The sequence below is a fragment of the Dama dama genome, chromosome 28 (assembly GCF_033118175.1).
Source record: "Dama dama isolate Ldn47 chromosome 28, ASM3311817v1, whole genome shotgun sequence".
In the NCBI taxonomy this organism is placed as follows: Eukaryota; Metazoa; Chordata; class Mammalia; order Artiodactyla; family Cervidae; genus Dama; species Dama dama.
This window is the reverse complement of record NC_083708.1, coordinates 32,754,637-32,779,680: the sequence shown is the minus strand read 5'-3', so window position 1 is coordinate 32,779,680 and position 25,044 is coordinate 32,754,637.

Genomic DNA, 25,044 nt, shown 5'->3' with positions numbered 1-25,044 from the left:
AATACAATCTTAATTCTTAGATATATAAGTGTACAGATTTCCTTCTGAAAGTTTATACCTCCTTAGCCTCGGGTCCACTGAGAAAGAATCACACACACACACACACACACATACATACTCACCTGAATTTTTGTGGCAATATAGAGTACTGCTCCTCTGTCGATACTTTTCTTTTCCCTGAGATAATATTGTTAACAGACTTTTTAAAAATGAACTTGAAAAGAGTAAAATCTGATATTAAGTCACTCACATCAATATTTTAAAGTGGATAAAAAATTTCCTATTAAAGAAAAAAAGTAAAGCTTTAATTCTTTTTAGCTCCCTCATGTGGCCACCGAGGAAAAAGACATGTATTGTTTTCGATTAGAGATAAATCACCTTCACAGCAGTATCTACTAGGATTCCTATATATCTGTATCATTCTGCATTTACTTGATAGGTCATAGAATAGCATATTTACAGAAAAAGAATTACAGTGAAAATTATTGATTCTTCTCACAATATTACTGGAATATCCAAGAAGAAAAAAGTAAAGCATGTTACACAAGACAGAAAACAAGAAGAAAGTAACTCTTAGCCCAGTAATATTAAGTTACTTTACTAAATTAAGTAAAATTAAGAACATCAATGAACAAGATGTTTTGGGGAGAAGAAAAAAAGTGCTTCTTGGTAAAATAAGTTTGAAAAACTCAGTATACTATTCCTACTAGGATATGAAAAGTGACCATTAGCTTAGTCAAGGCTCTGAAAAAGTCCTTTAGTAAACAATCTGTTTAACTCTTTTCCACTTAACATTAAGGAAACTTCCATGAAAGTGCTAATTGACATAACTCATTTTAGCACAGGCTGAACCAAAGTTATCAATTCTAGTAGGTTTTCAAAATTTATTCAAAACATTATAAACGACTTGGGACAGCCAACAGACACGTGCGGAACTACATTGTTTAGTGAGTATTTATTGTTAAATATCAGATAGTCAGTTGAGTGGAGTGTGGTTAAATGAATAAAAGAATAAATAAATCAATCTAGTGCAGAGAATAACAAAAACTATTCATCTAGAATCCAAGTTACTTTTCAGACATTTTTAATTGATTGTGTGTGTTTTTGATAAGTATATTTAAGTCTGAGCCTTAAGTCCTCTAGTTGTAAACTGACCATCTCTATTGTAGCAGTTATCAATTAAGGATATCAATAGTGACATATTTCAGATAATCTTCAAACTAACTGGAATAAATGGTATTAAGGACAATCTATGTTTGCAATGGTTGGGAGTTTATATTTGTGCCTGACTATCACTATTTAAAACTCCCATTACAGAAATGATATAGAAATGATTATACATTATTGATTTTTGGTAAGGAAAATAATTTCAGTTTCTATCTTTGTCTCGTTACCTTCCTCCCAAAATTATGCTTACAAAATATTCTGAGTGACTTACTTTTAATAACCCTTGAGTTTGGTTAACCTTTCAGAGTCGTGCTTGTTCAAATAGTATAATAGATTTAGTTCCTGCCCTGACAAATAAAACTCAAGTTAGTAAGAATTTTCCCTAGGACAACACCAAAGAATGGTAAGAAATAACAATACTAACACAAACCTACTTGCTTTTTTCTGGCATATGCAAACATTCAATTTTTTAATATATATATTTATATATATTTTAATATATGCAAACTATTATAAAAATAAATTTATAGATATATAAATGTATTTAATGTAATAAATATACATTTAATATCATATATATTTATTTCTCACTAAAAGGTTTTATTAGAAGGCAAAGATTCTCAACTGTCACACAGTTTATTAAGAGGTAATCACACCCTAACCATTTTTTTTGAAATGTAAACTTAAAGGTGCACTGGCTAGATTCAGGAAGTGAGAAATAATTTATTGCAGTTAAACACTGATATTCCATCTTTTAAATATTTTAATGCTTCAAAATTTATTTTTATTGCTTTTAAAGTTACTAAGTAATATAGATCCATTGTCAAGTAACAGTAAATATGGGAACTTAGCCTAGATAGGTGAAGCTCCAACTAGCAGATACAACCAGAAGAACAGGGAACCCTCACTCAAGAAAGATATGAACATTTGATAGCACACCTAGTCAAATCCACAAATTGTTTTTTTTACACACAACTAGACTCTATGAACACATTAATGAGATTATCAAATACAAAATTGAATGCACAGCCAGGAAGTACCAAGTGTCTAAAGAAAGATGACTAATAATCAAGGGAAAAGATATTATAATAAATATACTTTTAAAAAAACAGGACAACCAACAATAATTGAAAATAAGTATTACTGACATCCTCAGAGAGATCTGAAATGGTAGTGCACCTCCCCTTGAAAAAGAAACTACTAAAGAGCTTGGAAATTTTAAATCTGTTGCTTTTTAAAACTCAATGCATGAATTAACTAGCATAACAATCAAAAAGTAAAACAAATCAGTAAGCTGCCCCACCAAATCACATAATTACTCCAGAACATTATGCAGGGGGGAAAAAAAACCACAAAGAGGTTTTGGAATAAAATTAAGAGCTACAAGGGTAGATCTAGAAGTTCCACTCTCTGTACATATATTAATAGAAGTTTTATAAAGAAAAGAAGAAAATACAGTTAATCAAAGAAAATTTCCTAGAACTTTAGAAAAGTATTAGCCTTCATTTTGAAGCTTCCATCAATGCTAGTCAAAATAAATAAAAAGATTTATAGATGAGAAAATCATTGTGAAATTTCAAAATACATAAGATAAATAGAAAATTTTAAAAGTTTCCAGAAAGAAGGAGAAAGTTATTTTAATAGGAAAAAGATTCCAATTGGTATGAGACTTCTAAACAAGCAACAGTGGAATCTAGAAGACAATACAGCAATACTTTGAAGAACTGAAGGAAAATATTTTGACCTACAATTCTATACCCAGCCAAACTAGCATTAAGTTCCAAGGCAAAAGTTATTTCAGACATGTACAAATTGAGAATACTTATTCATTACAAATCTTTTTCTGGAGAGGAAAAAAAAAAACAGAGAAGGAATGATACAGGATTAAAGAAACAATAGTGAACCAAGACATAAATCAATCACATAATCAAGTCTAAACAATGGTTGATTAACAATGTTTAATAAAACCATTAACAAACTGAATCTAAAAATCCAAATGGTTGCAAAATGTGAGACAAAAACAGTGATGTATATAGACAAGTAAAACTATGCTAAAACATTTTGTTTGTTCATTGAGAAAATACAGATTCAGATTATTCTCAGACATCGGCTTTTTAAAGACATATTAAAATACTAAGGGTAATCATTAAAAGAGCCAAAAAATCTAAAATAAAGGATAATAAGATCCATAGCACCAGAGAAAAAAAGAAGAAGCAAAAATAAAACTCAACTATAAGAAAATTCACAGCCTGAACAACCATTAAAATGTGGACTAAAGACCTGAATAGACTCCACACTAAAGAAGCTATACAGATGGCAAATAAGTACATGGAAAGATGCTGCACATCATAATATCATCAGGAAAATCCAAAACAAGATAACAGTGAGATACCACTACACACTTAACAGAATGGCCACAATCTAGAACACTGACAACACTAAATGCTGACAATATTATGCAGAGGACCAGGAATTCTCAATCACAATGGTGGGAATGCAAATTGGTGCAGACACTTTGAAAGACAGTTGGCAGTTTTCTACAAAACTAAACATACTCTTATCACATGATCAGCAATTGCACTCCTTGATATTTAACAAAAGAGCTGAAAACCTATGTCTACAGAAAAACATGCACATGAATGTTTATAGCAGCATTATTTATAATTAACAAAACTTAGAAGTAACCAAGGTGTCCTTCAGCAGGTGAATGGATAAGCAAACTCTCATACTTCCAGACAATAGATTATTAGCACTACAAAGAAAGGAGCTATCAAGCCAAGCAAAGACACAAAGGAACTTTAACTGCATATTACAAAATGAAAAGATTATATGCCGTATGATTCCAGCTATAATACATTCTGAAAAAGGAATTATTCAGACAGTAAAAGAATCAGTGCTCATCGGAGGTTGGTGAAGAAGGAAGGATAAATAGGTGAAGCACAGATGATTTTTAGGGCAGTGAAACTACTCTGTATGATACTTTAATGGTGGATACATGTCATCATTCATTTGTCAAAATCCACAGAATGGAAACTCTAACATAAACTAAGGACTCTAAGTGATAATGACGAGTCAGTCTAAGTTTGTCAATTGTAACCAATGTACCAGTCTGGTGTAGGATTTTGATACTGGAGTGGGTTGTGTACATATGGGAGCTGGTAGCACATGGGAAATCTCTTTGCCTTCTGCTCAGTTTTGCTATGAACCTAAAACTACTTTAATTTTTAAAAATTTTTGGCCATGCCACATGGCATGTGGGATCTTAGTTCCCTGACCAAGGACTGAACTCCCACCCCCTGCATTGGAAGCACAGAGTCTTAGCCACCGGACTGCTAGGGAAGCCCTAAAACTAATATGAAAAGTAACATATATTTTTAAAAATTATACAGTAGTAAGTGAAATAATAAAGTAATATATCTTTTATTGTTTGGAAGACTTCAATATATTTACCTAAGTGCGTATGTATTTTTTAAAAATCACTTTCAAGCTACCAGATTACAATAAAAGATTAAATTTTTCTTTTTGTGTTTAAAAAAGAAGCAAACTGTTAATTCAACAGAGAGAGCAAAGAACAAAAAACATATGGTGAATGTATAGAAGAACATGAAGTAAATATAAAAGACCCCTTTACTTCCCCTTATCCCACTACCCTCTCCAGAAGTAACAGCTGTTAGCAGTTTGGTCTGTGTACTGCCACCCATTTTTTTGTGCAATTGTGTGTGCTAAGTCACTTCAGTCGTGTCTGACTCTTTGCGACCCTATGGACCATAGCCCTCCAGGCTCCTCTGTCCATGCAATTCTCCAGGCAAGAATACTGGACTGGGTTGCCATGCCCTTCTCCAGGGGATCTTCCTGATCTAGAGCTCAAATCTGCATCTTTTACGTCTCTTGCATAGGCAGATTGGTTATTCACCATTAGTGTCACCTAGGAAACCCTTTCTGCAATAACGTAGACAGATTAGAAGATAGATAGGGAATAGGTTTTACTTCACCTTTTTCTTTTCCTCTCTTTTCTACATAGTACAAGCAAATGTGCTTTTAAAAAAATATGTTATGGAAATGTTTACCCACTGAGTACCAAAAGCAGAGAGAAGAGCATAATAAATCCATATAAACTCATTTTCTACTGTTGTTATGAACTGAATTCTATCCCTCTCAAATTCACATGTGGAAGCCCTAACCTCCAGGATCTCGGGATATGACTGTATTTAGAGAATAGTGCTTTTAAAGAGGTGATTGTGTTAAAATGAAGTCACTGGGGTAAACCCTAACCCAATCTGTCTAGAGTCCTTATAAGAAGAGGAAATTTGGACACACAGAAGAAACACCAGGGATGTGTATGTTCAGAGGAAGGACCACATGAGGACACGGCAACAATGCGGTCGCTACAAGGTCAGGAGAGAGGCTTCAGAAGAAACCAAACCGTCAACACCCTACGCTTGGACTTCTAGGCTCCAGAACTGTGGAAAATAGATTTCTGTTATTTAAACGACTGTCTGTGGTATTTGTTACGACAACTATAATAAGCTAATACACCCATCTCTAAAAATTACCAACATTTTCTCAATATGATTCCATCTATCCCACACCCACATATTTTTTATTCTGGAGTGTGTTTATGCAAATCTTGGACCATCATGCAATTTCACCTGTAAATATTTTACTTTGCATCTTAATAAGAACTTTTTACATATTTATAAGCTATATCACGCCAATTGTGCATTTGATGGTGGTTGATTTTTCAACCACAATCCCCTCATGCCTTCTAATACCCAAACCATATTTAAAATTTCCCCAACTGTCTCAGTATAGCTGTGTGTCTTTGTAAAGTTAGATCAAAGGTCCTCTTAACATATTTTGTTCTTTTTCTACCCCCTTTCCAACACTGGATGTACATTTATTACCTTCCAAAAAATAGGCAAAATTATCTTTCTTTTTTCTATTGGTATATCTCCAATTACTTATTGGGTTGAACATATTTTCAATTATTTATTCAACCTTTACTATTCTTTTTGTGAATTACTTGACTATATTCTTGGCTCATTTTTGTGTTTACATCATCTTACATTTTTGTAGGAGCTCCTTATATTCAGAGAAGTTCATATTTTGTTGCATTGCATTTTCTCCTAATCTGCTTTTTGTTTTGGTAACTTCTTAATTTCTATGTGTCTTTTGTCTTCTCCTCTCTGACCTCTGACATTTGCTGATGCTAAATGGTCATCCAAAACTCTGTGTTCTAAAATTTGTTTCTTACCAACCAGAATCAAGCATATTGACTAGTAAACTTCTTCTCTAGATTAGAGTTTAAGCTAATTTCTAGCCTGAGTCTTAAGACATTTTGCAAATGATCTTAGACATATAAAGTTCTGTCCTCTACAGCACACACACAGAGAAAAGTAGAATTCCTAGCCCAAATTCCTATATTTTGTATCTCCTCAAATCACAAAAATGCTTCTTTACCCAGAAAATGAGTTCACTTATTATGAACAGCACTGGAGATGATAAAACTTCAGAACAACCAAAAGCAATTCTAAGTAGCTATTGAATTCTCCCTGAAATGAAATGTTGGTTTTCCAGGGCTATTCACAATGACCTCATGCTCTTTTATCAGAATAATATTTCAAGGAGATTATTTTAAATGTATCCTTGAAATCTTTCTTCATGAAACCTAGAGCTCTAAAACCCAAGCCTGAGTGCTCTCTAGCATCAGTGCAAGCAGGAGGAAAATAGCATGCCAATTTTGATGCATATTTGGAGAATACTCTTTTATGCATATTATTTCTAGTGAGGGCAGAACAGCTGCGGGAGAGAGAGAGAGAGAGAGAGAGAGAACTGGGAAGTAGAAGAGAATTTTGTGGACCTTGCTATTAAAACAAAAAAGGAAAATCATCTCAAAGTGAGATGTAGGAAAGTTTGTGTTTTACCTTTTCTCTGACTTTCAGGAACAACCTATTAAGATCTTTCTAGATTTACTCAGACAACAAGCCCCAGTATATGTGAACCAAGAGTCAGACCCATACGACATGGGATTTCACGATCAAACATAACAAAGAAATATTGAGGTTTCCTCAAATTAGTAAATGTCTATAAGTTTTCATCTGACTTTGACTTGTCTACAAATGTTTCTATTCCTCCTTCTCCACAGACTCAGTATCTTAAGTCCTGAATCTTTGAAGCTACTCTCATAAAACGTATCATACACCCCATGTCCAAGTATGGTCACTATGAGGGAGCTGTCACTGAGAGCCCTTGTGGAAAATTGATGGCTGACTGCAGAGGGCAAGACGATAGGACAGATGGCTGTCACCACTGCCAGCCTGAGAGGCTGAAAGAAACTCAGTGTCTGGGCAAATACCACTGCATTTCATACACTTGCTCCTTTGTTAATCCAATCTCCCTGTCAGCAGCTGTCCTTCATTGTTTGGTTTTGGGGGGGATGGAATGTTGTTTCATTTTCTACAGATATTTTCTATATTTTCAATTTGTTGATGACTCAAGGAACACATCGAAGAAATTCCTTGAAACCCCAAATCAGGAAGGAGTCTTATCTTATTAATGAACAACAGTGAAATTTCTATTTAGCACAACGCCTGTAAAATATTGGCCTTCATCCTGCTATGGAGTACTGGATCTAAATTCTTTTAAGATATTCTGTAAAAACCAGCTAGGCATACTGAATATCTTAAGGTTACCTCCAGCTAATTCACATAGTTAGGTTAACGCAAGGAAGAGGGGGAAGTCAAATGAAAAAATCAGTCACATTAGAATGACTGTATGATTCATAAATTTTGCACTTTTCAACAGTGTCTTTGAGTCAATTAAACATCCTTTATTTTCTAATTGAACTTCCAGTCTAAGGAAAGCAATGTAAAATTAAGTCATAAGATGTTCATAAAACTTTTCGTCTCTTCCTCCATCTTCTTGGCCCACCATAAATCTCATTTCCCCTCAGCCTGGACACTTCTGGTGTTAACAGATGACTTCAGGAAAGAAACAGAACGACCTGGCTTCTCAAGTGTCAAGGTCATGCCTGAATTGAGCAACACAAGAGGTGCTTCAGGGGAAAAGCTCACTTGCATTCTAGTTCACTTATAAAAGGCCAAACATGCATCCTTATTAGAAAATACTTGATACATAAATCCTTAAGAGATTCCTTCGGTGTCTCACATTCTTCCCGTTCCAACTTCTGATGTCTGAATTTTAACCAAAGAATTATCATCACTACTGTGACTCTGCACAAAGGCTGGCCACCAATTTCACTAGAAATATCATCGGTGTCTTAGTTTTCCTCTATTCTTCTCTGATGTTTTTCTGAAGTAACAGTACTAGATTTCTGGGGAGTAAATTGGTACTTTCATACATTTTTTTTTCTTTTTATTTTTATTATTATTATTTTTTTTTCCAGTGGGTTTTGTCATACATTGATATGAATCAGCCATGGATTTACATGTATTCCCAATCCCGATCCCCCCTCCCACCTCCCTCTCCACCCGATTCCTCTGGGTCTTCCCAGTGCACCAGGCCGGAGCACTTGTCTCATGCATCCCACCTGGGCTGGTGATCTGTTTCACCATAGATAGTATACATGCTGTTCTTTTGAAATATCCCACCCTCACATTCTCCCACAGAGTTCAAAAGTCTGTTCTGTATTTCTGTGTCTCTTTTTCTGCTTTGCATATAGGGTCATCGTTATCACCTTTCTAAATTCCATACGTACGTGTTAGTATGCTGTAATGTTCTTTATCTTTCTGGCTTACTTCACTCTGTATAATGGGCTCCAGCTTCATCCATCTCATTAGGACTGGTTCAAATGAATTCTTTTTAATGGCTGAGTAATATTCCATGGTGTATATGTACCACAGCTTCCTTATCCATTCATCTGCTGATGGGCATCTAGGTTGCTTCCATGTCCCGGCTATTATAAACAGTGCTGCGATGAACATTGGGGTGCATGTGTCTCTTTCAGATCTGGTTTCCTCAGTGTGTATGCCCAGAAGTGGGATTGCTGGGTCATATGGCAGTTCTATTTCCAGTTTTTTAAGAAATCTCCACACTGTTCTCCATAGCGGCTGTACTAGTTTGCATTCCCACCAACAGTGTAAGAGGGTTCCCTTTTCTCCACACCCTCTCCAGCATTTATTGCTTGTAGACTTTTGGATAGCAGCCATCCTGACTGGCGTGTAATGGTACCTCATTGTGGTTTTGATTTGCATTTCTCTAATAATGAGTGATGTTGAGCATCTTTTCATGTGTTTGTTAGCCATCTGTATGTCTTCTTTGGAGAAATGTCTGTTTAGTTCTTTGCCCCATTTTTTGATTGGGTCATTTATTTTTTCTGGAATTGAGCTGCAGGAGTTGCTTGTATATTTTTGAGATTAATCCTTTGTCTGTTTCTTCATTTGCTATTATTTTCTCCCAATCTGAGGGCTGTCTTTTCACCTTACTTATAGTTTCCTTTGTAGTGCAAAAGCTTTTAAGTTTCATTAGGTCCCATTTGTTTAGTTTTGCTTTTATTTCCAATATTCTGGGAGGTGGGTCATAGAGGATCCTGCTGTGATTTATGTCAGAGAGTGTTTTGCCTATGTTCTCCTCTAGGAGTTTTATAGTTTCTGGTCTTACATTTAGATCTTTAATCCATTTTGAGTTTATTTTTGTGTATGGTGTTAGAAAGTGTTCTAGTTTCATTCTTTTACAAGTGGTTGACCAGTTTTCCCAGCACCACTTGTTAAAGAGGTTGTCTTTTTTCCATTGTATATCCTTGCCTCCTTTGTCAAAGATAAGGTGTCCATAGGTTCGTGGATTTATCTCTGGGCTTTCTATTCTGTTCCATTGATCTATATTTCTGTCTTTGTGCCAGTACCATACTGTCTTGATGACTGTGGCTTTGTAGTAGAGTCTGAAGTCAGGCAGGTTGATTCCTCCAGTTCCATTCTTCTTTCTCAAGATTACTTTGGCTATTCGAGGTTTTTTGTATTTCCATACAAATTGTGAAATTCTTTGGTCTAGTTCTGTGAAAAATACCGTTGGTAGCTTGATAGGGATTGCATTGAATCTATAGACTGCTTTGGGTAGAATAGCCATTTTGACAATATTAATTCTTCCAATCCATGAACATGGTATGTTTCTCCATCTGTTTGTGTCCTCTTTGATTTCTTTCATCAGTGTTTTATAGTTTTCTATGTATAGGTCCTTTGTTTCTTTAGGTAGATATACTCCTAAGTATTTTATTCTTTTTGTTGCAATGGTGAATGGTATTGTTTCCTTAATTTCTCTTTCTGTTTTTTCATTGTTAGTATATAGGAATGCAAGGGATTTTTGTGTGTTAATTTTATATCCTGCAACTTTACTATATTCATTGATTAGCTCTAGTAATTTTCTGGTAGAGTCTTTAGGGTTTTCTATGTAGAGGATCATGTCATCTGCAAACAGTGAGAGTTTTACTTCTTCTTTTCCTATCTGGATTCCTTTTACTTCTTTTTCTGCTCTGATTGCTGTGGCCAGAACTTCCAACACTATGTTGAATAGTAGTGGTGAGAGTGGGTACCCTTGTCTTGTTCCTGATTTCAGGGGAAATGCCTTCAATTTTTCACCATTGAGGGTGATGCTTGCTGTGGGTTTGTCATATATAGCTTTTATTATGTTGAGGTATGTTCCTTCTATTCCTGCTTTCTGGAGAGTTTTAATCATAAATGAGTGTTGAATTTTGTCAAAGGCTTTCTCTGCATCTATTGAGATAATCATATGGTTTTTATCTTTCAATTTGTTAATGTGGTGTATTACATTGATTGATTTGCGGATATTAAAGAATCCTTGCATTCCTGGGATAAAGCCCACTTGGTCATGGTGTATGATTTTTTTAATATGTTGTTGGATTCTGTTTGCTAGAATTTTGTTAAGGATTTTTGCATCTATGTTCATCAGTGATATTGGCCTGTAGTTTTCTTTTTTTGTGGCATCTTTGTCTGGTTTTGGAATTAGGGTGATGGTGGCCTCATAGAATGAGTTTGGAAGCTTACCTTCTTCTGCAATTTTCTGGAAGAGTTTGAGTAAGATAGGTGTTAGCTCTTCTCTAAATTTTTGGTAGAATTCAGCTGTGAAGCCATCTGGTCCTGGGCTTTTGTTTGCTGGAAGATTTTTGATGACAGTTTCGATTTCCTTGCTTGTGATGGGTCTGTTAAGATCTTCTATTTCTTCCTGGTTCAGTTTTGGAAAGTTATACTTTTCTAAGAATTTGTCCATTTCATCCAAGTTGTCCATTTTATTGGCATAGAGCTGCTGGTAGTAGTCTCTTATGATCCTTTGTATTTCAGTGTTGTCTGTTGTGATCTCTCCATTTTCATTTCTAATAATGTTAATTTGAGACTTTAATACCCCACTCACAACTATGGATAGATCAACTAAACAGAAAATTAACAAGGAAACACAAACCTTAAATGACACAATGGACCAGCTAGACCTAATTGATATCTATAGGACATTTCACCCCAAAACAATCAACTTCACCTTTTTCTCAAGTGCACACGGAACATTCTCCAGAATAGATCACATCCTGGGCCATAAATCTGGTCTTGGAAAATTCAAAAAAATTGAAATCATTCCAGTCATCTTTTCTGACCACAGTGCAGTAAGATTAGATCTCAATTACAGGAAAAAAAATTGTTAAAAGTTCAAACATATGGAGGTTAAATAACACGCTTCTGAATAACCAACAAATCATAGAAGAAATCAAAAAAGAAATCAAAATATGTATAGAAATGAATGAAAATGAAAACACAACAACCCAAAACCTATGGGACACTGTAAAAGCAGTGCTAAGGGGAAGGTTCATAGCATTACAGGCTTACATCAAGAAACAAGAAAAAAAACCAAATAAATAACCTAACTCTACACCTAAAGCAATTAGAGAAGGAAGAAATGAAGAACCCCAGAGTTAGCAGAAGGAAAGAAATCTTAAAAATCAGGGCAGAAATAAATGCAAAAGAAACTAAAGAGACCATAGCAAAAATCAACAAAGCTAAAAGCTGGTTTTTTGAAAAAATAAACAAAATTGACAAACCATTAGCAAGACTCATTAAGAAACAAAGAGAGAAAAACCAAATTAACTTTCATACATTTTTTAAAAGCTTCAGAAGGGTCTTTGCTTTCACGTGTCCTCAGTACAGTATAACTAAAACCCTCCATGACTTAGAAATATCACATACTCCATAAAATATTATGGAGCTTTTCGTTCCTATAGGAATTTAGAGAAAGTGAAAGTGTTAGTCGCTCAGTTGTATATGACTCTTTGCGACCCCATGAATTGTAGCCGGCCAGGTTCCTCTGTCCCTGGGATTCTCTAAGCAAGAATACTGAAGTGGGTAGCCATTACCTTCTCCAGGGTATTCTCCCAACCCAGAGATTGAACCTGGGTCTCCCGCACTATGGGCAAATTCTTTACCATCTGAGCCACCAGGGAAGCCCAGGAATTTAGAGAAAAGGCTCTCCAAACAATCTACTCAGTTAGCAATCTGTCATTTGGCTTGTTAGATGTCCATGCTGAGAGGTTTCCTCTGTCAGAACCATTATTACTCTCTGGTTACATGGTGCTCTGTCATTTGCAAACCTTACTGGTAAGCTCTTCTACAAAGATCATTTGTAAGGAGGTTGAGGGTGCCCATTTCTCAGCATCTCTGTCTTTTACTAAACTTTATTAGATGCTATAGTCAGTGTCATACAAAGTCTGAATGTACTTTAATATTAATAACAAATCAAGTCATTTGAGGGTTTCCCAGGTGGTGCTAGTGGTAAAGAACCTGAAGAACCTGCCTGCCAATACAGAAGACATAAGAGACACAGGTTTGATCCCTGGTTCTGGAAGATCCGCTGGAAGAGGGAAGGGTAACTCACTGCAGTAGTTTTGCCTGGAGAATCGCCATGGAAAGAGAAGCCTGGCAGGCTACAATCCATGGGGTTGCAAAGAGTTGGACATGACTGAAGCGACTTACCACGCACACATACAAGCCATTTGAGATTTATGAATGGTTAGAGAGAATTAGTATCCACAAGATTTCACCCTAGCCTGGCAAGTGGATCTTTCATGAACCATGAGACCTCACCAACTCCTATTCCATTCTCTTGAGCATTAAAATCACACTGACTAAGCACCTCTTGTATTAATGCACCAAGTACTGGCTCCATATCCATCCTCCCGGCACTCTCTCAGGTTCCTGAAACTCCTGCAATCCCAGCTTTCTCTTGCCCATGTGTGCACTGACATTTTTAGGTGACCCAGGGCAGTGTGTGCATTATATATGTTCCCCACTCCTCCACATGCTTAAATTGCATCACTTCACCAAATAAACAGTTATAATTCTGCACTGGCTGAAAACTGGTGGATTTCTGTATCTTTTCATATGCAAGGATAATAAAACTGCAGGCAGAAAAACAGTTAAACCACATTTCAATTTCTATGTGTAAATAAATATTGATATACATTGAACATCTACTTCAGGCCCCACACTCTGGGAAAAAATAACAGAAGTATAAAGAAATGGTTTTCAAGATGTGTTTCAGGGAACCCTAGGGCTCTCAAACCATTTCAGGGAAAATCCATGAACTATTTTCATAATATTACTAAGATGCTATTTGTCTTTTTCTCTTTTACTCTTGTATGAGTAAACAGTGGAGTTTTCCAGAGGGTATAGGATACATGATATGGCAACAGATTAAATACAGAAGCAGATATGAGAATCCAACTCTTTTGTTAAGCTAGATATTAAAGAGACTTGAAAAAATACAGAACAATGCCACTATTCTCACCAAAATTATTTTGTCTTGGAAAGTATAGCTATATTTTATAAAAAATATGTTAACATATAATAGATTTATTATTTTTAGTAAATTAATAAGCAAATATTAGTTAATTCTCAGTTTTAATTTCTAATATAATAAATGTCAATAGATATAACTATGTAACTATGTAAAGTTCTTTCAGGTTCTATGATATTGTATCATAGAATAAGGAATATATACATATATTTCCAATAAATAGATATATTTAGTCTTCATCCATGTCTCAACTCCAATACCATCTCCATGGGTAATTGCCTTCCAACTCCCACTCTCTGCTTTTACACTTTATAAGTAAAATTATGTCACTGATATTTATTACTTTACTGTCTCTCTATCCCCACTAGAATGGAAGCCTCATGAAAGCACAGATAATAGCCATCTGAATAGGTCACTTCTGTTTCCCAATACCTAGAACAAAACCTGGCATACATATGTGCTCGTTAGAGAATCTGGATTAAATGAATACAACTGTTCAGTGTGACATGAAATAAGATCAGTAGAAGTTTATACTTCCCTTGGATGCTTTGATTTGATTATTTTAATTATTGTGCAGCTGCTTAAAATACCTTATAGAACTCATTATAAGGTTATCTTACCTCATGCAAAATGCTTTATATTTCGTTGATCGTATAATAAGAGGGGTCTCTCTTGGATTTATTAGAGCAAGCTTTCATTGATGAACTATGAGTCAGGTCATACTGCAATGAGCAAGATATCATGGTCCCTGACTTCACAAAGCTTATAGGTTTGTGGGGAAGACTACTTTAAAAATTAAATTTAAAACCAACTATAAAAAACATCATGGATGCTATGTTGTGGGGGAGGGTGAGTACAAGAAGCTGTAGAAACAAGAATACACAACCTAAGGTGGGGGAGAAGTAGGAGGCGTTAGGAAAGACATGATGGTGGAGCTGGAATTCGTGACGTAAAAACAGAGGGAATGGTCTTCTAGGCTAGAAAGAGAAAATGTTGGCAGTTTCTGAGAAGAGGTAGAGCACATTTGACAACCTAAAAGCAGTTAACATGTCTTGACCCAGAGGGCAGTGGAAAACCACAGAAGAATTTTAAGCAAGGGAATGGCCTGACCAGAAGTGGTAGCCACTGCTTGGAGGAAGGTTTCAAGAGATCAAAGCTAAAGGTAGTGAAGCCATTTAATACGTCATGATGGGAGTCCAAAGTGGGAGCTGATGTTAAGCTGATGTTAGTTGTATTGCAAAGAGTTGGACTGATCCAAAAATCTTCAAGAGAAAGAATTTATAGATTTTAGAAGGCAATTGGACACCTGAAATAAGGAAGAAGTGGAAATGTAGTGAACTTTTTCAAGGCAATCCAATGGATCAATGATGACCCAGAGGTTTCCAATGTAACCTTGCTCTTACATGCTCCATGGTGTCTGGGAAGACTTAATCTGTCACCAAACAGAAACTACCTTTACTGATTGAGTTATCGGGCTAGGGTTCAAGGCAGGGTATAAAACAATTTTTTGCTATTTCAATTCAAAATGTTGGCCTCATAAAGATGCCTAGAACCTCCTTCCTTTATCTTATGACCCTGATAGTGCAGGCTCCAGCCTGCAACTGCGTGCCCCTTGTGGCTGAGGCCAGCAAGATTCCAACCCCTTTTGTCTCAAGCTGGCAAAACTCAGTTCTGCCTCTACTCCGGGAAAGCAGCAGGGGATCCTGGTATTTCTCAGAATACAGCACCCATAATACAAGCACACCTCTCCTTTCCTAATTTGATCCCCCCCCACTAGAATATAACTTTGGTGTTATTCTGCTAAATCTCTTCCTCCCCACTAGATAGAAGGACTAGACATGACAAGGAGTCAACAAGACAAAAGCTCAATCCTGATACAAAGGTTGAGGAGAATGGATGGATGGTAATGCAATTCACAGAGCTAAGATACTCTGCAAGAACAGAGATGGGAGCGTGATCATAATGAGGTAGTATATGTGAGCTGTCTTAAGAGAAATGGGATTAATCACTTCAATGACAAAGAAGTTATCAACCTAGCATTACCAGGGGCCTTAAAGTGGTTATTATATTTGGAGGAGAGAAGAGGGTGATTTAGTTTGGTTCCTTTTTGTTGCTGTTGTTTGTATTTTGGCCCTAGTATTACATATTGTATAGTGTAAAGAGTAACAATCTAATTGTCTGGTTCCTCGAGCTTGAGACCTTGCACAAAAGAGCTGAAGAACTCTGTCTTTAGACTTCCTCTGGACTTACAAGAGCTTCATCTCTCAAATAAGTGTATAGCTCTGTATCACCTGTATAATAACAACTATTGCCTCTATCTTATCTCAAACTGCTATTGAATTCTTTTTTGCTGTTTCATTTTCCCTGTGTTTATTTCTTGCCTCTCAATATATAGCCTATGCTCCTAGAAAGCCAGAGAAATCTCTGATTTATCTCAGTCATTCATCTGTCAGTCAGTCTTAAAGTGGGTGATCAAAAGATCTTGGCTGAGATGTTTAGAAAAGTATATATAAAAATATGTTTTAAATAAGGCATAGTGCTTTAGTTTTGATGACTATACTTTGCTTTAGTTTTGATGACAATCCCTCTTCTATTAGATACTCATCAAGTGAAAGAGAATGCTGTAACTCTCAGACTTTAAATACATTCTTCCTATGATGCAAATGACTTCAAATTTTTGACATCTTTGAAATCACAAAGTTACCTTAATCCAAAGGATAGGGTTATAACTATTCCCACAGTTTTTCACCATCCATGTCCATAGTTCATTACATTGCTGCACTCCTGAAACTCTTCTCCAGCTAAACCAGACTAGTATTTATAACAGAACTGGGCTACTGTGGCAGTACTAGAGGGTTGGAAATCAGAATTCAGTCTAGTTAGTTGGTTTATTTTAGTTCAGATTTTGCACAATACAGACAGACTGCTAAGATGCATGCAACTGACATTGACCCAAGGACAGATCCAACTTTTCTCTTTTTTAAAAAATATTTATTTATCCATTTTTGGCTGCCTTGGGTCTTCATTGCTGCTCCTTGCTCTAGTTGTGGTGAGCAGGAGCTACTCTTGATTGCAGTGTACGGCTTCTTACTGTGGTGGTTTCTTCTGTTGGCAGAGCATGGCCTCCAGGTGCCTGGGCTTCAGCAGTTGCACGTGGGCTCAGCAGTTGTGGCACATGGGCTGAGCTAACCTGTCACACACGGAATCTTCCCAAACCAGAGATCGAACCCATGTCCTCTGCATTGAGAGGCAGACTCTCATCCACTGCACCACCAGGGAAGTCCCCACTTTTTCTCAAATAGATTTCTCCTCTTTGTTGAAGACAAGCATGTCTTGTCGCAATGCGGCTGCCTAATTTTAGCTCCGACTAGAGTTTGCTCAGCCACCAAGCTTCAAATCCAGGCCAGAAATAGGCAGAAGAGTGATGGTCATGTGCTTAACGAGATCCCAGGCAACGGGCCAACACACATTGGAGCTGGGGTGGAATTTCTTGCCCTGTGAAAATGCAGTGCTAAATCTTCCTCTCTCTCTTTCTCTACAAGTGGCTCTCTCCTGTACAGTGAACTGGGCTGTCACCTGAAACCAATGAGGAAGATGTGTCTCCCAGCAATCCAAGCGACAGTCAAAAGTGCACGACCTACCAGCCTTGACTGCCATGCCAACTTGGACCATGATTTCTAGAATGGCTGGCAAAAGTATTTTAATATAGTTCACCTTGGTATACTATTTCATCAATAACTTCTAAAATTTCACAGGGTGCATCTTTAAAGTCCCAAGACAGCCTCAGCTTATAACATATACTCTTAACATCTTTTACTATACAAAACAAACTCATTCTTCCTCTTTCACTCACGACCTTTCATTTGGACTTGTTGTTTTTGTAAGTGAAATATGAATTCTCACTCTTATCTTTCCTTCTCCTGATTATCAGCAGTAATTGAAGTATATTTAATAAGAAAATTATTTATAAGCCCATAAACATAACTTGTATTTATAAATACCTAAATTTAGTTGTATGCTCATGTTTCTTTTACTTTTGGGGGCTTTCATACCCTTTTGGGGGCTTTCATACCCTTTTTACAGAAATTTTTGCCATATGTTAAGACATTATAGGACAAATGCAAAAATATCATATTTATAAATTCTTTTTCTAGGATTGATTCCTTAGACTACTTAAGAAAGACACATTAAAAACAAAAGTCTCAAGGATCAGAAAAGACAAAGAAGCCCTGTGACCTTAATCAGCATAAAATCTTTAGGTTTTTTTCAGATTTTTTTCTAGTTGTTAGTTACCTACAGCTGCCAAAATCAAGGAATCAACAAATAATACAACCAACTACAATATTTTAAGATGTAATTAAAGTTCTGAACTAAAAAAGAAAGAAAGAAAAGCATTTTACCCTAGGGAAACTCTTAAGTTATGTGTCCCACTCGGGGAGACATATGACCTTCACACTGGATTTAGAAAACCAGACTCGAGTTCCCCTTTGTATGCGAAGACTTTAAGAAGCTATTTTTTTTTTCTTGTGCTGATTGTGTTTGCCATCATCCTTTCTTCTTATCTGTTTCCCACTGTGACTTGGACACAGAAGGTAGGGACACCGTATCTAACTACAGACCTAAGTCATCCTTATCCATCCCATACCCAGAAGTGAACCTCTGTGGCAAAGGCTAATTAACTCAGGAGGCCATCCAATTGGATCAATAACATCACTGATTAGCTAATGAGCTGGTAGATGGAAAGGGTCTAGGGACACACCTAATGATTCAAACTTTGTGCTGTGCTTAGTCACTCAGTCGTGTCCAGCTCTTTGCAATCCCATGGACCCACCAGGCTCTTCTGTCCATGGGGATTCTCCAGGCAAGAATACTGGAGTAGGTTGCCATGCTCTCTGGCAGGGAATCTTCCTAACCCAGGGATTGAACCCAGGTCTTCCACATTGCTGGCAGATTCTTTACCATCTGAGACACCAGGGAAGCCCAAACTTTAGGGATAAAGTTCCACCCATTACATTGGGCTTCCCAGGTGGCACCAGTGGTAAAGAATCCACCTGCCAATACAGGAGACATAAGAGACCCAGGTTTGATCCCTGGGTCAGGAAGATCCCCTGGAGGAGAAAATGGCAACCCACTCCAGTATTCTTGCCTGGAAAATTCCATGGACAGAGAAGCCTTGTGGGCTATAGTCCCTGGGGTTGCAAAGAGTTGGACACGAGTCAGCATCTGAGCACATGCCCATTACATGAAATATTTTGTTAAATATTTTGACTGCCATCATCTTTGACCTAGAGATGAATTCTAAGAGTTTATTTGGGGGTCCTGGAGAGGGAGAAAAATATTTCTATAATTTTTGGTCAAAAAACATTCCTTATCTCTTCATGAAGGACACCTTCTCAGGACAAGGATATATCTTGGGGAAGAAAGCATGTTGAGTTCTTGGGACTCACCATGTTCTCTGGGTCTGTACATCTGATATCCCTTCTGCTTTAAGGCTGCCTTCTTCTCACCTCCTCCCTTTTGTCAGACTTTGGATTCTATGCCACTTCTCCAAAAATATAGCACCGAAAAAGCAAGGATGCTTGCTGATCAGGTGGACAAACCCACATCAATGCTTCAGCCAAATGATCAGTACCTCCTTATTATTAATGATGCTGACTGCTGTTCTGCTCAATACTCTGTATGATCATATTCATTAAATTCTTAAAATATGAATTAAAGTCCTAAAATATGAATAGCACAGTTATTAGGTACTAAGAAACAGTATCCACTAAAGAAGTAGAGTTTTCCCTCAAGGAGATCAGAATCTAGCAAAAGTAAGAAACATATAAACAACTAATGACATCACAAAATAGTAAGGCTATAGTTAATGTACGTAAAAAAGTGCTATAAGAATATGTCTATAGGCGGAACTGAGAATTAAAGGATAGGTAGGACTTATACAGGAAAGACGGCATGGAGATCATTCTCAGCAGGAGAAACATCATAACCAAAGAAATGCCAATACGGAAGAACACTGTGGATTCAAACGTTAGAAAGAAGTTTGTTTAGGGCCTAATAGGAGGTGAGCAATGGTAGGGGCTTCCCAGGTGGCTCAGACGGTAAAGAATCTGCCTGCAATGCAGGAGACCTGGTTCAATCCCTGGGCCAGGGAAGATCCCCTGGAGAAGGGAATGGCTCCCCACCTTGGTACGCTTGCCTGGAGAATTCCCATAGACAGAAGAGCCTGGAGGCTACAGTTCATGGGGTTGCAAAGAGTCAGACACAACTGAGCAACTACCACACCTACAATGGTAGGGCGGATGGGCAGCTATATATTTGTGAGGCCTTACTTCAAAAACCAGGGAGAAAAGTGCAATTAAAGGTACTAAAAAAAGCTTTTTCCTTTAAAAAAAAAAAAAGTAATAGGCTCATAATAGTGATATATGAATATATACTTGTAAATTGCAAAAAAGATAACATTTTATGTCATAATTTTATGTAACACAATGAATAATAGTATTTATTAATGTGGTATCTTGGTTTCTAACTCATTTTTCTACAAATTCATTTGCAAAGAAAAAAGAAGGTGTACTCTTGAAGTGAAGTGCAGTCGCTCAGTCGTGTCCGACTCTTTGCGACCCCGTGGACTGTAGCTTACCATGCTCTCCGTCCATGGGAGTTTCCAGGCAAGAGTACTGGAGTGGGTTGCCGTTTCCTTCTCCAGTGTACTCTTAGGAACTTAGTTTTCAAACAATATAATTAAAAGCAATGTCAGCTGCTAACACAATTAGATCACAAATATTTTTTGATAATTCCTAATGGTATTTCTGCTGACACAAATTTACTTAAATTCACTTGTTAAGGGTATTCCATATGGAGTGGCTACACTGAGATACATTTCTGATAAATTATTTCATAATATGAATTTTAGTACATCTAGAGCCAATAACTCTTGCAGAACAATTTTTTTTTTAAAGATTTGACTTTTCCTGTGAATCATTTTCATGTAGATCTCAATGTAATTTTAAATGTAAATTTTTACAATGACATTTTAATGTTTCCTCTGACATTTCCTAAAACTAGTGGAGGTTGTACAAGAAGCTAAAAGTAACTTCATGATTTGCATATAATTCAAAATACCTGTTTATGCAATCCATCTCTGTATCTTCGATTACAAGGAAAACCTGATTTTGTAATTGTCTCCTTATAATGATTCATGTAAAGTGTCACATGAAAATAGAATTCATTTTTGTCAAATGTGATCATTCTTAAATTTCTTAAATTTCTGCTTCTAAGCCTGTGGATATTTGCTTTATAATGCTGCAGCAGTTTTCAAAATCAGGAATTCAAAACTCTTTGAAAAATTCTAATAACTTCCTGATATGCTTTATTGCAATATCTGTGTCTACGCTTCGACTTTGTAATTATTTACAAATGAAGTTTACTACCTGGTCTCCAGAGTTCCTGATCCTGCACTCAGACTGGAGATCCAGCTCATATTTGTGCAAATGCACACGGATGGGTTCCAGGGATGGACAAGAAGCCTGTCTCCCACCACCGTGCAGGTGCTCAGCCCATACAAAAGCCCTCCTCTCCCCCAGGGACATAACTGCCTCCACTGCTACAGCTTCGGCTTCTAGTGCTGCCATGGCCACTGCCAATCTTGGTCCAGGTTCTAAATCTGGATGCCCCCTGGGGAACCCAAGTCATCCCAGACTGTCCGAGGTACATGCCAGGAGGCCAGGCAATGCACACATTAGCTGCAGCAGAGCTGAGCTCATGCACAAGTAAGCTACAGCCTAACATGTCTGCACTGCCTTTGCCCATGCTCTATTATTATTGATACTTGTGTGGTAGCTCACAGAATAGAACTTCAAAGATAAAACCACCAATAATTTCAAGAAGCGCATAGCAGAGCATTTGACCAAGAATGGGGTTCCTTTTGAAAGCAGGGACCTGTGTGACTGTACAAACGCGTGCTTGAGAAGCCTGCCTTGGGGATGGAGGATACAAAGAAAGCTTATTCAAATAGTATGGGGACAAGTTTTAAAGCTCTTTAAATGCCTTAAGAAAGAACCCTAAAGATTGAGGCACTTAAGATGCTGAAGTGGAAAAAGAACACTAAATTTCTATTTTAAAAAGATTACTCCGATGCTGAATCAGGTAACAATACTAGTGGATCAACTAAAAAATTTATATAATCTCAGCAAGTGATTATAAGACACTGGATATAGCGACAGTTATAGATTCAAGTAATAACCATAGCATTTTGAGTGCTAAATATGTGCTAGGCACTTTACTGACATTGTTTCTAATCCCCAAATAACCCTCTGAGGTACATATTATCCCCATTTTGCACATGAGGCTGCTGAAACTGTCAGAGTCTAGCTTCCCAAAGTCATACAGTAAGGAGAGCAGAGCCAGAATTAAGCCCTGAGATCATGCTCTCCCCATCAGGCATCACTTCTAAGCTCAAGAAGGACACCCCAGAGTATGGTGACAGATTTATGAAAAGCTTTAGGGACAGGAAAGAGGCAAAGTTTCCCTTAACATTTTCCCCTCTCCTACACCCTACAAATTTCTCCAGCTTGTCCATGTTTATTTCATGTGTATTTCAAAGATCCTATGCAATAGAGGGCTGGGGTCTAAAAGGGAAGACACTGCAGCAGATTCTTTCAAGGTCACGTATGCATAGTGCCAAATACATAGTTGGCAGTACACAAATATTACTTTCCTTTCCTTACTACTTCTCTGAGAGTCATGTTCTCACTATGCTCAGGTTTAATTTGGTTTGGTTTAGCTTTTTTCCCCTAAGCTGGTACCCCCACCTAACTGTCCTCTATGTGTCGATGACCATAAATTTGCCCAAAGGGCTTTGGGAAATGTGTGAATTTTCCAAACTGTGGAGACACTGCTCTGATTTGGTTCAGTAACTGTCCATGGGAAGGCATGGTTGGGAGAAATGAAAGAGATAAGGATGTAAATGAGTGAGGTGATTAGCACCCCGGCAGCATCCAATAAATGTCAACAGCCTGTCAGTCTCAGGAGGAGGATGTTTAAAGGCTCTTCTATTACCTACCCCAGAGCAGGTGAGAGCTCTCCCACAGTGAACATCCCTGAACTCCACACACGGAATCAGTCACAGCCTCCAGCCTGAAAATCACTATGCCTTCATCATACAACAACAACAACGAAATGTTCATCTACTATGATAAAGACACCAGGCTTGATATTTCCCATCCATTTAACCGTTAAGATCTCGGAATCTGATAAGGCTGGGCTATATGATATTTCATCATATATGTAAAAACTAGGAGAATGAGACCCATGGAGTTACTTCATCAGGTCTCCAGCCAGCTCTCCACAATCAATGACATTGAGTTTGAATTAAGTCAGAAATGATGTCAGGACAGAAAGTTCTAAATGATCATTCCGTTTCCCACTGTACCAATCCTCACAGTATTTATTATTCCTTCATAAATAAATATCGACTATTTTAGCAGTTTTTCAGGATTAAAACAAAGTTCAACTTTACACTGAAGTCCATATAACAGACATTGTTGGTGGGGGAGCAATGGCCTTGTAGGTGCACAGAGAAGCCCCTTTACATACATGTCTACTTTCACACTGTTTGTCTACTTTCACAGTGACTATTATCACCTCCTCTTCACAGACTCAGAAAAAGTCAAAGCATTACCTGTTCCGTGTCCAGAGCAACTGGACACCCCCATGTCCAGTTACTCTTTGCAACCCCATGGACTGTAGCCCACCAGGCTCCTCTGTCCATGGAATTTGCCAGGCAAAAATACTGGAGTAAGTAGCCATTCCCTTCTCCAGGGGATCTTCCTGACCCAGGGATCGAACTCCCGTCTCCTACATTGCAGGCGATTTCTTTACCGTCTGAGCCACTGGAGAAGTTCTGAGACTCAGAGAAGTGAGACAACTGGCCACCTATCACAACACTCGTACAGGGTGGAACCAGAATTTGATTTTAGTTCTCTTTAATTTCAAGTGATCTCCATGAGTCAGAGTTCAGAACTTGTGCAGGCATACACAATTTACTCTACACTTGGCTAAGTGGAACAAAATGCAAGCACAAAATTCCAATTCAACTGTATTTCAATTTTAAAAAACTGAAGAGAAAGCAACCACATAAATGCCAATCTGTCCCGATTCAAAAATGAGGTCTTACTGTCTAACCCAGGTTCAGTGTCACCCTTTTCTCCTGTGACTTCTTATTTTCCTGCAGAGCTAACCACTAGGCCACAAATAATGTAAACTGAATAAATGTTTGCTTCCTGGGGTCTGAGTAAAATTAAAGTCATAGGACATAACTATCATTTTCATTAACAGGTCATCGAGGTATATCAACTTTGCAGTAAACTGGGAAATCATTGCTTCCCCCACTGATAATCCAGGCAAACTGAGAAATACCATGAATTAGCTTGAGTTAAACAGTTGGCTACAGTTGTGCCCTGTATACTCTGCTTAGCAACAACTGTCCGGTCTTCCAATGATGACAGAGCCCTGGGAGCTGAGTCCTGACCCAGTGGAATGCGTGGAGCGCTGGGTGTGCAGGCTGCTGGAAGGCAGGAGATTAAAGGAGGGCTGGCAAGCATGGGCTGGAAGGAGAGGGCAGCACTGAAAGACATGTGTGTCCGTGCAGGGATCAGTGCTGGGCCACCACGGATCTGAAGGATGCAACCGAGCCAAAGGATACCTGCTGGATCCTTCGAAAAGAGGACGGGAGGCTGTGGGTATTTATTGAATATTCACTAAGTGCAAACACTATATAAGGCTTAGGGTAGATGAAAGTGATGAAGACAAGGTTTTCCACCAAAAAATGTTTACAGCACAGTGTTTCATCAGGTGAAGGGGGAGAGGGCTGCAGGCAGTGGAGTGTGTGGGTTAGGTGCTCAGTCATGTCTGAATCTTTGCAACCCCATGGACAGTAGCCCACCAGACTCCTCTGTCCTTGGGATTCTCCAGGCAAGAATACTGGAGTGGGTACCATTCCCTTCTCCCAGGGATCTTCTCAACCTAGGGATCGAACCCAGGTGTTCCACATTGCGGGCAGATTCTTTACTATCG